This window comes from Mus musculus, chromosome 4, assembly GCF_000001635.26.
Source record: "Mus musculus strain C57BL/6J chromosome 4, GRCm38.p6 C57BL/6J".
NCBI classification, from domain to species: Eukaryota; Metazoa; Chordata; class Mammalia; order Rodentia; family Muridae; genus Mus; species Mus musculus.
Window position 1 is genome coordinate 154550281 of NC_000070.6, and position 13174 is coordinate 154563454.

General features: G+C 50.2%; 1 protein-coding gene and 1 long non-coding RNA gene across 10 annotated transcripts in view; one reads left to right on the forward strand and one right to left on the reverse strand.

Moving 5' to 3' along the window:
• Positions 1 to 13174, reverse strand: part of Prdm16 (PR domain containing 16) — a 321239-nt gene that overhangs the window by 234159 nt on the left and 73906 nt on the right. The gene's annotated exons all lie outside the window — the stretch shown is intronic.
• On the forward strand, positions 2 to 7365 carry Gm13133 (predicted gene 13133). Its single transcript, NR_151634.1, has 4 exons — positions 2 to 167; positions 5845 to 6149; positions 6807 to 7017; positions 7312 to 7365. It is a non-coding gene; the product is annotated as a predicted gene 13133 (long non-coding RNA).

Consider the following 13174-nt stretch of genomic DNA (forward strand, 5'->3'; position numbering starts at 1 on the left):
AGGAAAGAGGAAATGCCGTCCTTTGACAAGATGTGGGAAACCACCTCGATTTGTGCTCCGTGTGGCTGTGACCAGAAAACAAAGAACCCTCGCCGGATCCGGGGGCCAAGTTTCAAGTAAACTTTTCCGGACGCACCAAGCAAGTGTGTTTTTGTGTGTATTTTCTGGTAAGATCTGAACGCTCCCTTGCCACTTCTTAGGAACCTCTGAACGCTGCTCTGTTCCTGTCGTCTCCTTTCTCACTGCATGCCCTCACCTGTCAGCCGCTCTCTTGAACCCTGGGTGCTTTAGAACCTTAAAGAACCGAGGAGGAAGGGGCCTTCGTTTAAATGACAGGAAACACACTCCCAGCTCCCCTCTCCGTGATGAAGAAGAGCAGGAGACCTACATTTCGGCTGTATTTTCCTGAGCCTTTTAAGATCTCTAGATTGCCAGGAGGCACAGTGATGGGATAGGGGAAAGGCTCAGGCCCACAGAGGCATCATGACCAACAAATAGCACCATGGGTCTCAGGCCTTTTCCAGCTGTGTGGCTCTGGATCTGATGAGGCAGCTGACATCTGGATGTTCTTCCCAGAAGCCCAGGGAGGAACTCACCTGCACAGCAGTGTGTGTGGGTGTGGGGGCGTGGGGGTGACAGGTGGTGACTGCGGCCTCTAGGCTGTGTCAGGGCAGAGCTCACTATCACAAAGAGCTGCAGCTTTCACTTGATGTGACTCTAGGACACCTAGAGAGAGAGAGGGACCCTAGATTTAGGGCCTGTTCTCTGAGGGAAGGAGGATTGGAAAAAGCAGCTCTGAAGGTCACAAAGTTACTGTGACCTTTATACTGCCAGCAGCTTCTGTGCACACAGTAGGTATAACGGGAATTCGGGAACGGATGGCGAGTTCGTAAATGGGGATGGGGGGGGGGGCAGAGAGGGAGAGGCAGGAAAGGCCATCCTGGTCATGCCACCAGAATGGGTGTGCACCGGGCATCCAGGACACTGTGAGTGTAGGGGATTTGAGGTCGATACAGTGTCCAAGAAAAGGCCCTGCCATCCACTGGACATATGTCCTCTTTCTGTCCTATCCAAATGACCTAAGGTTCACTGCTAGTGTTTGGGTGCCAGTCCCTGCAGGGCCCACTCATTTATTGGCCACAGACTAGCCATGAAGTTCTGCCTATAGCCCAGAACTCCCCAGAGATGATCCCAGTAGAGTCTGTTAAGCACCCAGTCTAGATAGCTAGACAGAAAACAAAAAGGTGAGACAGACAGATGGATAGATAGACAGACAGACACACATACACACACACACACACACAGGTGACTGTGACATTGTAATAAACAGCAGAGAACTGCTAGGCAAGTGTGTTCACAAAAGAGTGGGGTATTTTGTTACTCAAGAAGCAGCCATGGCTTATTCTGCCTATGTCTCCATATGCCCTGTGTTTTAACAACCTGACTTCTGGTGAGCACACCTTTCCTAGGCTGCTTCTCCAGGCAGTGCCTCTCTCTGGTCCTTTGCTGTCCGTGACAGATATGCTGACTCCAGGTTCCCGTGTGAAATCCTGACTCCAACACCTCAGAATGTGGCTGTTTGAAAATGGGGTACTTGTTAAAGATGGCTGTCGTTCGAATGAGGCCAGTGGGGGACTTTAACATAATGTGTGGCTTTGTAAGAAGAGATCAAGACACACTCACGCACGCATGCACGCACACACACGCCCCCACACAGGACAGTCCTGTGAGGGCAATGTGGGGAAGTACCATGTTCAAGCCAAGGAGAGAAACCTCCAGTAGAGCCAGACCAGAGACCTTGGGCTTCTGACCTCCAGAACTATATCTGGGCTGTTTACAGTCCTGTGTTCAGGTCAGTTCCTCATGGCTGCTGAAACAGACACAGTGTGCTCTTTCCAATGGGGTTTACCTGTCTGCCTCTAGGGCCCCAAGTCCACATTCCTGGCAGAGCCTGCTGGCTTCCCTAAGGGTTGCAGATAGACTAACTTCCTAATCTTTTTTAAAGAAAAAACAAAAAAACAAAAAAACTCAACAAACCCTCAGCTCAGCCCCTTCTTCTTCCTCCAGAGCGCTGGAGCCTCTCCTAGAATCAGAATATAAAATCATAGCTTTCTCTAGGTTTTGTGAGATCAATCTAAAAATACCGATTTTAAAATCTGAGGTGGAAAAAGGATACGTTAAAAAATAATAATTAAGTGACTCTAAGTTATCCCCCACATATTCAACACAAGGTAGGTCCTAAAGTCCGAGTTAGTGCTGACTCCGGCTTTGGGAAGACAGCACCTTGAGGGGATCTGCAGGTTGTTTCTGGCCAGGGCCGACTCTTCTGAAAAGCAAGGCACCCCTGAGTCAGCTCACAATGATGAGGGTCAAATCTCTCACCCCTCAAAGGAACTTGGGGGAACCCCTGCCAGACACAACACTACAAACAGAATTAACAACGTCACAAGTGACATAAAAACAGTCATAATGTGCAGGCTGACCTGGGGACTTATGTGTACTCAAAGATGATGGGCTGTTTACTGAAATCCAGCTTTGGCTAAGCGTCCTACACTAGTGTCTGCTTAATCTGACTGAGTTTGACCATTTGGAGCTGATTTCAGCCTTGGTGCTATGTCGTGTCCCACCCAGGGCAGGGAAGTTTGTTTACAAGGAACAAAAGCCCTTCAAGTATACAAAAGCCTGATGTCTCAATGAGGGAGCTTGCAGTGTGTGCTTCTGTAAATCAGAAGAGCTGAGGTGTGAGCGGCTGCGCTGTCTCAAAGGGAATTATCCCCGTGAGCATGTAAGAGACAGAGACCCAGCTTTAATTTTTAGAACCGTGTGCCTGCATTTCCTACGATCGGAATTTATTCGTTATGTCTATAGTGTTGTAAGTTTCATTTACGTCAAAGGAAAGGTAAGAATGGTAAGAATGGAGGGAATGAAGCTTTGAAGGTGGAGCAGACAGGACTACCTCTGCAGCAGTGGGAAGGGGCTAATGCTACTGCCAGGATACAGAGTGGGTCCTGGCATAACCTAGGAGCTTGGGGCAACATTGGCTGGCCCAAATCAGCCCAGAGACTCTGCTCATCTTTTATGTGGCCATCTTGGTGGGCAACAAACTTAGAACCACTCAGCATGGCCTCCTGGACATAATGTGTGCTGACAGATGACTGGGTTCCGCAGGTCTGAGTCTGGGACTCTTTCAGAAGTCAGTTCCGGCTCACTATTCCCAGGAGCAGAAGAATCTAGAACTTCATGCCACTTACTTGATGCCCTGACTTTATAATCTGTTGCTTGGTCCCTCTCATCTACAATCTCTCATTACACCCTGGACCTTCTTCCCTGTAGCTAGCTCCTACATCAGTCCTTCTACAAAAAAGGAAAGTCAGAAGAGCCATGCCCTAGCCTCTGAGGGGTTAAAGAAAGGCCTGGGAGCCTGGGAGAAGAATGTCAGACAAAACACAAGCACAGGAAAACACAGCAAGGCCCAGTGAATACCGTAACACGCAGGCTACATTTGGGACATACGAGTACCAAAAGATCATGAGCTGTTTACTGGATTTTAGATTTGACTGTGTATTCTGCACTCATCTGCTCCGTCTGGCCACCCTAGAGGTGGGCTGCAGCTAAGCCATTGTCCAGTGACAATGTGTCCTCATCTAACTCTGCGAACAAGGTGGATCAGCTAGGCAGGTGCTGAGGCCTCTGTATGGGAGACTGGGCAGCGATAGCCAGCTCTGAACATCCTATTTAGTCCTAGCCACAGCCCTGCCCAGAGGCTTACTGACCCCAGATAGTACCGTGTGCAAGGACAACAGTCAGGCCTTAAATCCATCCGGCTCCCCGCTCCTGACACTTAGGAACCACCAACACCCACCCTTGAGTCCTGAACGTCACATGGATGGTGTGGCGTCGCAGGTGAAACTGATCTTTGCTTTCTTCCCAGCACAGAAACCAAGCTTGCTGTCAGGCTCAGGATCCAGGGTCTGACTCTGAGGTCCTATCATAACCAGTGCTACACGCTGGGTCCTTCCCCGGAGCCTGTGGACTGGGGCCTCACTAGACAGGTCTAAGGAAAAAACAACCCTCAAAGCAGAATTATGTTTCCTCTTCCCAGTTCCTGTCAGTTGGGAGAGACAGAGAGGGAGATCGACTCAATGCACAGCTCAGCTTCCACCCGTTAACAAAAGCTCTCCAAAGTAGAAAAACATTTTGCCCATCCTTGGGGGTGTAGATTTGGGTTTGAGCTAAGGCATCTTTCGAATGACGGCCACCAGCACAAACCTAACCTTGAAAACGGAAGCTATAGGCACTTGGCAGGATCACCTCCCCCAAAGCCACCTAAAATCAGACTGATAAGAAATAAAATTCAAGGCGCCGCAGCCAAACACAGGGCAAGGACCTGCCTACCGGGAACTGCAACCAGCCCCATCTGTTGCTCAGGGCAGCCGGACCCTCCCTCGTTCTATCACAGCTCAAAGTAGGTTATCTAAATAAATGGGAGAAGAAATCAAGGAGATATATTAGCGTGGTGGGGTATTCGTCATCGCCTCTGTCCTTCCTTCCCCAAGAATATCGGTGATGAATTTGCAAATGGCTCTGGATTGTGACAGACCTCTTTTCTCTCTTCATTATTTATCCCTTCTCTGTGCACCTCGATTAGAGGCCACAGTGACAAATGCATGAATAAAAGGCAAAGACAATATTTGAGCAATGTGTTGTAAATCTCCCTCTACGCATTATTAATTTAAAGGAGTCCATTACACCCAACAGCTCTGAAGAGGAGAGCAGGGTAATGGGAGAATATGGCTTCTGCCCGTGGGGGTCAGAGAAAGAAAAGGCAAGATCAACCCCTTGAGGAGGGGGTGCGGGCTGTCCTTTCACCAAATCCCGAAGCCTCTCGACCACCTCACTTTTAGTTAATAAAAGAAAACATTTGCTCCCTCAGACACAATCTCATTTTGCAAAGTGGAGGACGGGTGTGATCTGAAAGGACCCCATTTTTCAGTAACTGCAAAGGCCAGGTTCTGACAGCGATAGAGACTGGCTGGGAGTGGGTGTCTCCTCTTGCCTGCCTTGAGTCAGAAACACTGCTCGCACCAGGAGAGAGAAAAATGGAAGCGGGCAGAAGGTGCTGCACACGAGCAGAGGTGTTGTAACAATGGAGTGGTCCCTTTCTTCTCCTGAAGAGAATTCACCACAAGCCTGTTGGCTGCAAAGACCAGAACAGCACAGCTAACAGAAATAATGCAGGCATCCCCAGGCCCAGAGACCACACGCGAATCAGGGCAGCCGTGGCAGCCACCGCCAAACCCTGAAGCCTGGATTTTTCTTTTCCCCTATTTTCTTTCAAAATCCTCCAAGAAAGAAGCATGGGTCCCGGATCTCAACACCTGCCTCTGGCAGACAAGATATGCCCACAGAGATCATGCCAGCCCTGTTCTCTCCCTGGAAATGCATCTCTGCCAGAGACCTTCCTTGGGAGCCATAGGGGTATGGCAGCATCTCACGGATTTAGGAGGTGGTAGAAGATCTAGAACTCGGAGAGGTCAGGACCTGCCAGGAGCCCACAGCACATAGAGTCTGAAACAAGACCATAGGAAGGCTAGGAAGCCGATAAACAGAAAACCTCCAACCAGCCACATGTTCTGAAGACCTAGTTTGGGAATTTTACTTGTTTTGTTTATAACCAGAGCCTCCTTTCCTTTCTTTTTTGCACAGACTTGCTTCCCTCCGTGAATTAGAAAGATTTTTCCCCCAGCAGTTTCCATAGGGTTGGCTCTGAACTGCTTGCTGGGGGCTTTGGGCCGGCTGTGTCTGCAGGCATCCTAACCTGGGCTCTGCTATCTTCCTCTCCAGGCCAGCAAGGCTCTTCATCTGCAGGAAGCTGTAATAAGGCCCATCTTGAGGGGATCAAGAGAACTGAGGATCCAGCTGAACCCCGGGGGCTCAGAGAAGTAGGAATCATGTCCTTCCAAGCCACCTAAGGGTGAAGTGAACGGTCAGAAAGATGCTGGACGCAGAGGGTGCGTCCTCGAGTCAGTGTACCGCACATTCCAGCATCTTCCTCTCTGAAGTTTAAAGCCATTCCTCTGAAACACGTCGAAGTCCAGCAGGAAGTGCACAGCTCTGTCCCTAAAGCCACCCACCCACCAGATTGATGGGTTAGTAGGAGCTCCCTCTGCCCAAAGTGTTCATCAGCCCCCACTCCGTGGGAGAGTGCACCAGCCCACAGTGACAGCCCGACAGTCCATTTAGGGACTCAGTGGTGGATTGTCAGGCAGATGCTAATGATTCATCACCGACCCAGCCCGGTGACAGCCCAGCGGCACACACAGGCAAACAGTGGTAGGGCCCAGTGGGACCTACAACTCTAAAATCAGAAACTCACAGACAAAAGGGCTTGGGATGCCGAGGCCGGTGGGAACGGGAGGAATCCCTAGGCTGGTTTCATTTTGTATTTCCCTCATCAGCCTAATTGCTTGGGAAGCTGTGGCTTTCTTTGACGCGGAGCAAGCAAGGGAAGACTCCCTGGTAACACGCTAAATCAAAAGTTGCCGATGGCGGATGGCAACGCAGATATGCACATATTAATTTGAATTTTTAAGACAAGTGCCGCGTGTTATTAATATAATTGCCAGTTGTAGAAACGGTGTATTTATTGCGCTTTGCTCTATCGCTTTGCGCTCCGTGCTTCTCAATGGTACAAGGGTTATGTTCAGCTGGTGTTTACTGAACATCTGACTGTTAATCAACGTAAATTAAATGTGTACTTGAAACCCTCACTTAAAGCCTGGCTAATTATTTTTTGATCCAAACAGGACTGCCTTTTCCGGAAGGGTGAATCGGGGGCTCTCCGGGGACCAAACGGTAGCAGGAGAAACCACTGCCAGCGTCGGGATCGGCCTCCAAAATGACATCCAGGAACCTTCCCCAATCCAGTTTCCTTTCAGCGAAAGACGGGTCGCTTCTACTGAGCCTGCTGTGGTCCAACCTTGTGGTCAGCCCTGAGCAACGGAGCCTCAGGAGTCTGTGCGTATGATTTCTCACTGACTGTGTGTCAGCTGCATGTCTGCTTCAGCTGTACACAGGCCACATTCCCAGTACTTGTAGCTGGACAGAACACGACTCAAATCACATGACACAGACTCAGCACCCAGGCTTGCATGCGCTTGCATGCTTCTACAGATAAAGACACACGTGCACACATGTGCACAGACCTAGCCCAGGTCTCTACCCTTGTCCCTTCCTCACTCATGGTCCTCAACCCTCCCAGATCCCGCGTGGCAGGAACCTACCCACCATTCCCACACCTCTCTCCAGCAGTGGTCTGAGAACACAGAGAAGTCGAGAGGGGAAGGAAACCTGAAGATTCTGCAAAACACTGGGCAAGTTGCAGTGAGGAAGAGCTGGCTCAGGCTGACTTAACTCCCTAGATAACTTGCCAACACAGAGGCCCTTCTGCGGATCTGCTTTCTTCCCCCTTTGAAGACTCTTTAGTATGGAAGAAAAAGGAATATCCTAGTGCCCTAGCACAGGTATGCTTTAAACTATACTTTGGTTTATTAATTGACTGATTGATGATTGACTGATTGATGGTATTTCATGTAGCCCAGGCTTGGCTATGTAGCCAAGCACGACCTTGAACTCCCTATTTTCAAGCCTTTACCCCACCAAGTGCAGGGATTACAGATGTGTACCACCACACCTATTTTATTCCAGCGCTGGGGGTTAGATCGGGGCCTTGCTCATTCTAGATACATACTCTGCCAACCGAGCTACCGTCCCACAACACTGGACAGACTGTTTTCTTCTCTTAAAATTAACTTCTGTATTTTACATTTTTTATTTTAACATTCCTCTATGAGCGTTTGTCGGCTTGTATTCCTATGTGCCAAATGTGTGCAGTGCCCACAGAAGATAAAGTGGGCATCAGATCCCTTGGAGCCGGAGTTACAGATGGCTGTGAGCCACTACGTGGGCTCTGGTTCCTTTGTAAGAGCAACAAGTGCTCTGAGCCTCTGAGTCATCTTTGCAGCCCTACTCTTTGGACAGCTAGGAGCCATGTCCAATTCTGCCATCTTTGTCCAACAGGAAGCAAACACCTTTTGGAAGTTGGCTTGTTCCTTCAAGCCACTCCCCAGGGAATGCATGTTTCAGGCTAGTGCAGCTTCTTGCAGTTGCTGGCTTTTCATAGACTCTGCAGACACCTGCAGCCCATCTTGGCTATGTGAGAGTACTGTCCTCTCTCTCCCTGTCATGGCCACGGTGTTGTAAAAATCCATGTACTGCATCAAGACTGGACATATCCACAGTTCAGACCTTAGTCTCTTGGTCTCTTGGATGGCAATGTCCAGAAAAACACCTCCCTGAGCTCTGAACGCTACTTACAAGAGACTGTATCCCTGCTCCAGGTTTCAGGGTGTGCTGACTTGCTTTATGTCCGCTTGACACAAGCTAGCGTCCTTGAGAAAAAGCCACAGTAAGATCAGGCTGTAAGCAGGCCTGTAGGGCATTCATGTAATGACTGTTGGGCGGGGGGGCGGGGGCAGGCCACTATGAACAGTGCTATTGCTAGGTTGGTGGTCTTGGGTTTTATAAGCAAGCAAGCTGAGAAAGGCATGGGGTGCAAGCAAGTATTCAGCACCCCTCCATGGCCTCTCCACCAGCTCCTGCCTCCAGGTTCCTGTCCGGTTTGAGTTTCTGCCCTGACTTCCTTCAATGGTGAACAGTAATATGGAAGCGTAAACCTGATAAACCCTTTCCACCCAACTTGCTCTTTGGTTATGGCTTTTCATCGCAATCTAACTAAGACACAGGGGCTGTTTCCAAGTAACAATGAGTGTGAGTCCATTTCAGAAAAGCCACGGCCCCTCTTAGAAGTGTGCGTCCCAAAATCAACTGTGTCCCGGATGGGCCAGGGCCTCTCCGTTTTAATCCACAAAGCAAAACGAAAGCTAAGTCCGTGACTTTGTGGGCTTTCTTTAGTGGGACAGTGCCCCAGCAAACCCTCGGCATCAAGCAATGCTCCCTGTCAGAGGCTCAGTGCCCACCTGAAGCTCATGCATACCAGCCTAGCCAAAAGAGGCAAGCCCCAGAGGGCAGTGTGGGATTAGCTGATAAGCACTCTCCCGCAAGCCAGGCCACTTCCTCAGTCACCCCCAGGGTCAAGCTGGTCAATTTCAGAGACAACAGGATCCGCCTGTTCCCTGCTCTCTCCCCCTCCCTCCCTCTCTCTCTCTTTCTCTCCCCAGGTTCTGGATCTGTCCCCATCTTGAGGAGAATCTTGATTCCCAAGGAGCGATCCTTTCTGGCAAGTAGACTTAGCTAGCTTTCTCTATCCTGAAGGTGTGGGCTTTCTCTCTCCCCCAGATATCTCTATCCCCAGAGAAGTCTCTTAGTGTCTCCATCTTAATTCACCCTACAAGTCCACCTGGCCCTACCACCACTTGTATCCGCCACACGTCCCCAGCCTCCGTCCACACACATCAGCTTCCCAGCATTCTTAAAAGGGGGAATCCATAAGCTGAAGGACTGGGCTGAGCCACAAATGACAGCAGAGCTCCCACTAACACCTGGACCCATCCCCTGCTGCCTTTCCACACCAGAGATGCTTAGTCAGAACTGTGACCTCACGAACTAGGGAAACATAGTAACAACAGCTGGCCTTCTGAAATGGCTTCCAACATGAATCAGGTCGAGGATGGATCTGGGAAATCTGAACAAGCATGTCTTAGGGACCCTGACTTCCTCAGACACACAGCTGGGAGGTGAAGCTTTCCAGGTGTTCACGAGCAGCTGCTGCTGTGGCTAAGATATAGGTCTGGTGGGACACCAGAATCTGCTACGTGGTGAGTCAGGACATGGACTGGATGACATGGAGCGGAGGGTCTTCCCTCCCCAAGGTACCAAGATTCCTCTGTGTGTGCCATGCTCTATCTAGTTCTCATATCTGTCCCTGTGAGAAAACACTAACCAAAAGCAACTTGGACAGTGTGCTGGACAGTGTCAATCTGACACACAGAGTAGAGTTATCTGAAAGGAAGGGACCTTAATTGAGAAAATGCCTCCACAAGATCCAGCTGTAAGGCATTTTCTTGATTACTGATTGATGAGGGAAGGAGGGAAGAAGGAAAGACCCAGTTCATTGTGGGTGGTTCCGTCCATGGGCTTTCGGACCTGGGGTCTATAGGACAGCAGGCTGAGACAATCATGGGGAGCAAGGCAGTAAGCAGCACCCCTCCGTGGCCTCACATCAGCTCCTGCCTGTTGAGTTCCTGTCCTGACGCCCTTTGAAAATGAAGAGCAATACGGAAATATAAGCCGAATAAGCTCCTTTCTCCCCAACTTGCTTTCTGGTCATGATGTTTTGTTTTGTCTCAGAACAGAAGCCATGACTAAGATAGACAGGGAAAGGTTTATGTGGCTTACGCAGGCTTCAGTCCATCCCTGAGGGAAGTCGAGGCAGGAGCTGAAGCAGAGACCACAGAGGAACGGAAAGGCTGCTCACGACTTGCTTCCTCTGCCTTGTTCAGCTATCTTTCTTGTACATCCCACGACCACATGCCTAGGGATGGTACTGCCACCGCGAGCTGGGTCCTCCTGCATCGGCCGTCATTTAAGAAAATGACTCACAGCCAATCTGATGAAGGCAATTCTTCAGTTGAGGGCCCCTCTTCCTAGGTGATTCTAGGTTTGTGTCAGATTGGCAAAAACCACTATGACAACCAACGCACAGGGTGCCTGACAACCGAGCTGCAGGAGGTTACCAGTCAGGCTGGCCCTCTTGGATTGAGGCAGATTAGTCCCCCAGGTGAATCACCAGGCATTCGGCTATAAATACCAAGTCCTCTGATGGCCCGGCTCTAACCAGTGTCTATGTCTCATCTCTGTGACCCCCATATTTAGAGAAGTGGGGTGGAACGCTCCCTTTTTATCCTGATTCCTTTTGTAAGTTACCTCTCATAGTTACAAAGGCTAGAATCAAAGCAGGGTACGAGCTACCCTCATGTTGGACCATAGTAGGCAAGGAGAGAGGTCTCCATTCTCACCTGTACAGATAAAAATCAAGCACCAGACTCTAACCACTCACTAGGGTTGGAGATATGGCTCAGTAGGTACAAGCACGGGGATTAGAGTTCAGATCCTCAGAACCAGGCATAGCAGCCTGCATCTATAACCCCAGCAATAGGAACGCAGAGCTGGGCAGATCCCCAGAGCTCCACAGCCAGCCACTCTAGCCCAAACTGCAGGCTCCAGCTCAGTGAGAGACCACATCTTAAAATATAAGGTAGAAAGGGCTTGGACAGCGGCTCAGCACTTAACAGCACTGGCTGCTCCTGCAGAGTACCTAGGTTCAAGACCCAGCACCCACGTGGCAGCTCACACCTGCCTGCTGTAACTGCAGCACCAGGCAACTGCATGGTGCGAGACATGCATGCAGCTAAACCCTCTCATACACTTACACATTAACGTAAAATGTTTAAGTGCCTTAGAGATAGAACTCATTCATTATTTATAAAAAGGGAGTAACTGAAAAACACACCTACCACTGACCTCTGGCCTCCATACACATGTGTACCTAGACACACTCACCTGCACACACATACACAGAGCAAACCAACCAACCACTGGGTGTTTCAGTTGTTCCCCCATGAAGCTGCTGTTGCTTCTGTCAGAGAGAGTCATGGAAAAGCCCACTGAAGGGATCGCAAGAAGCTGTGTGGTGCCCTTGTGCAGGTGAACACGAACAGGAGTGTCTGCGGGTTCCAACCCTCTACTTTCTCTCCTCACTGAAGACCTCAAGGTCATTCAACGTTAACACACCCAGAAAACTCATTTGCTCGGCGAGAAAGACGCACAGGTCCCATGAGCCTTTCAAGGAGAAGATGGTGGAACAGTGGGACATTCAAAGGTGGCTTGGCTTTCCTGGTCACCGCGGCAGCTCTCAGACTGATTACTAACTCTACTGCTGATACACTGACTTGGACGATTTCTGACAAGAGAAGCAAGGTCTTGTTCACAAGAAGGTCTCTGAATTAAATAGCAGAAGGAACCTCCCCGGCACCCCATGCGCTGTTCCTGAAGATGCTAGGGACACTTCTTAATCATTTGCTAAACTGGAAAACACAGAAGCTCTGTAGCAGACGCTGTGTCTGGGGAGAAATGAAGCCCAGAGTCAGGGAGGGGCTACGGGGCACAGACTGACTGGGAAGCCTGGCACCATCTGAGATGGGCGCAAGCAATTGCCGTTGGTGTACACAGCACATGTGCTGTCCTATGTGATCAATGCTGCACCACTCCTGAACATACCTAGCAAAGACATGGAAACCCAGGGTTACCCAGCTTTAGCCCTGATGGACCTCTGCCCTTTGATGATGGCATACTTGCCATAATTGCCTTTGAGCAGAGTCCTGACTCTTCCTCTGTTCCTTGGGAAGAGCTCTGTGTGTGTGTGTGTCTGTGTGTGTGTCTGTGTCTGTGTGTGTCTCTATGTGTGTGTGCATGCGTGTGCATGTGTGTATTGTGCATCTGGACATGCCAACTACATTGTGGTCAGCTTATTGCCAAGCTTCTGGGTATGGAGTGCTTGAGGCTGTAGATCCCCCTGGTGTCACCTAGGTAGAGGAGTGAGGTGGTGATTGGGGTGAGTGGTGGCCCCTGTGCTGCCTACCCATCAGTAATTTCCTATACACCCTCCCAACAGTGGAGAAGACTTGACCCTGAACAACCCTAATACCAAAGTCAAGGTCTCCTCACAACCCCAAGGGCTGGTTCCACAGAACCAAGAGTCTCTACATCTACAGGGCCCCCCCACCCCAGAATAGCTGTGAGGGCGCCAAAGGCCACGCCCTAGAGGTGCCCTGCCCACCCCACCTTTCCTCTGTCACATATTGTCCTGGCTTGTTCCTGAGTGGTTGCCCCCACCCCATCACATCCTTGCCCTCGGCCTTGTCTTTCCTGGATCTCTGGCAGGCACTAACCCTGGTCCACATGGCTCACTGGGCAGTGTTGACTGCAGTATATCTGAAATGGACCTGGAAATGTGAACTTGGTCCTTCTGGGCCTCTGAACCCTGCTGGCCAACTCTGGGCCAACCTCCTGCATCACTGCTCTTGGCTCAGTGTCAGCTGCTAGGACACAAATAGAACCGCGGAGAGAACAAGAGGAGAGCTGATGACACCATCTC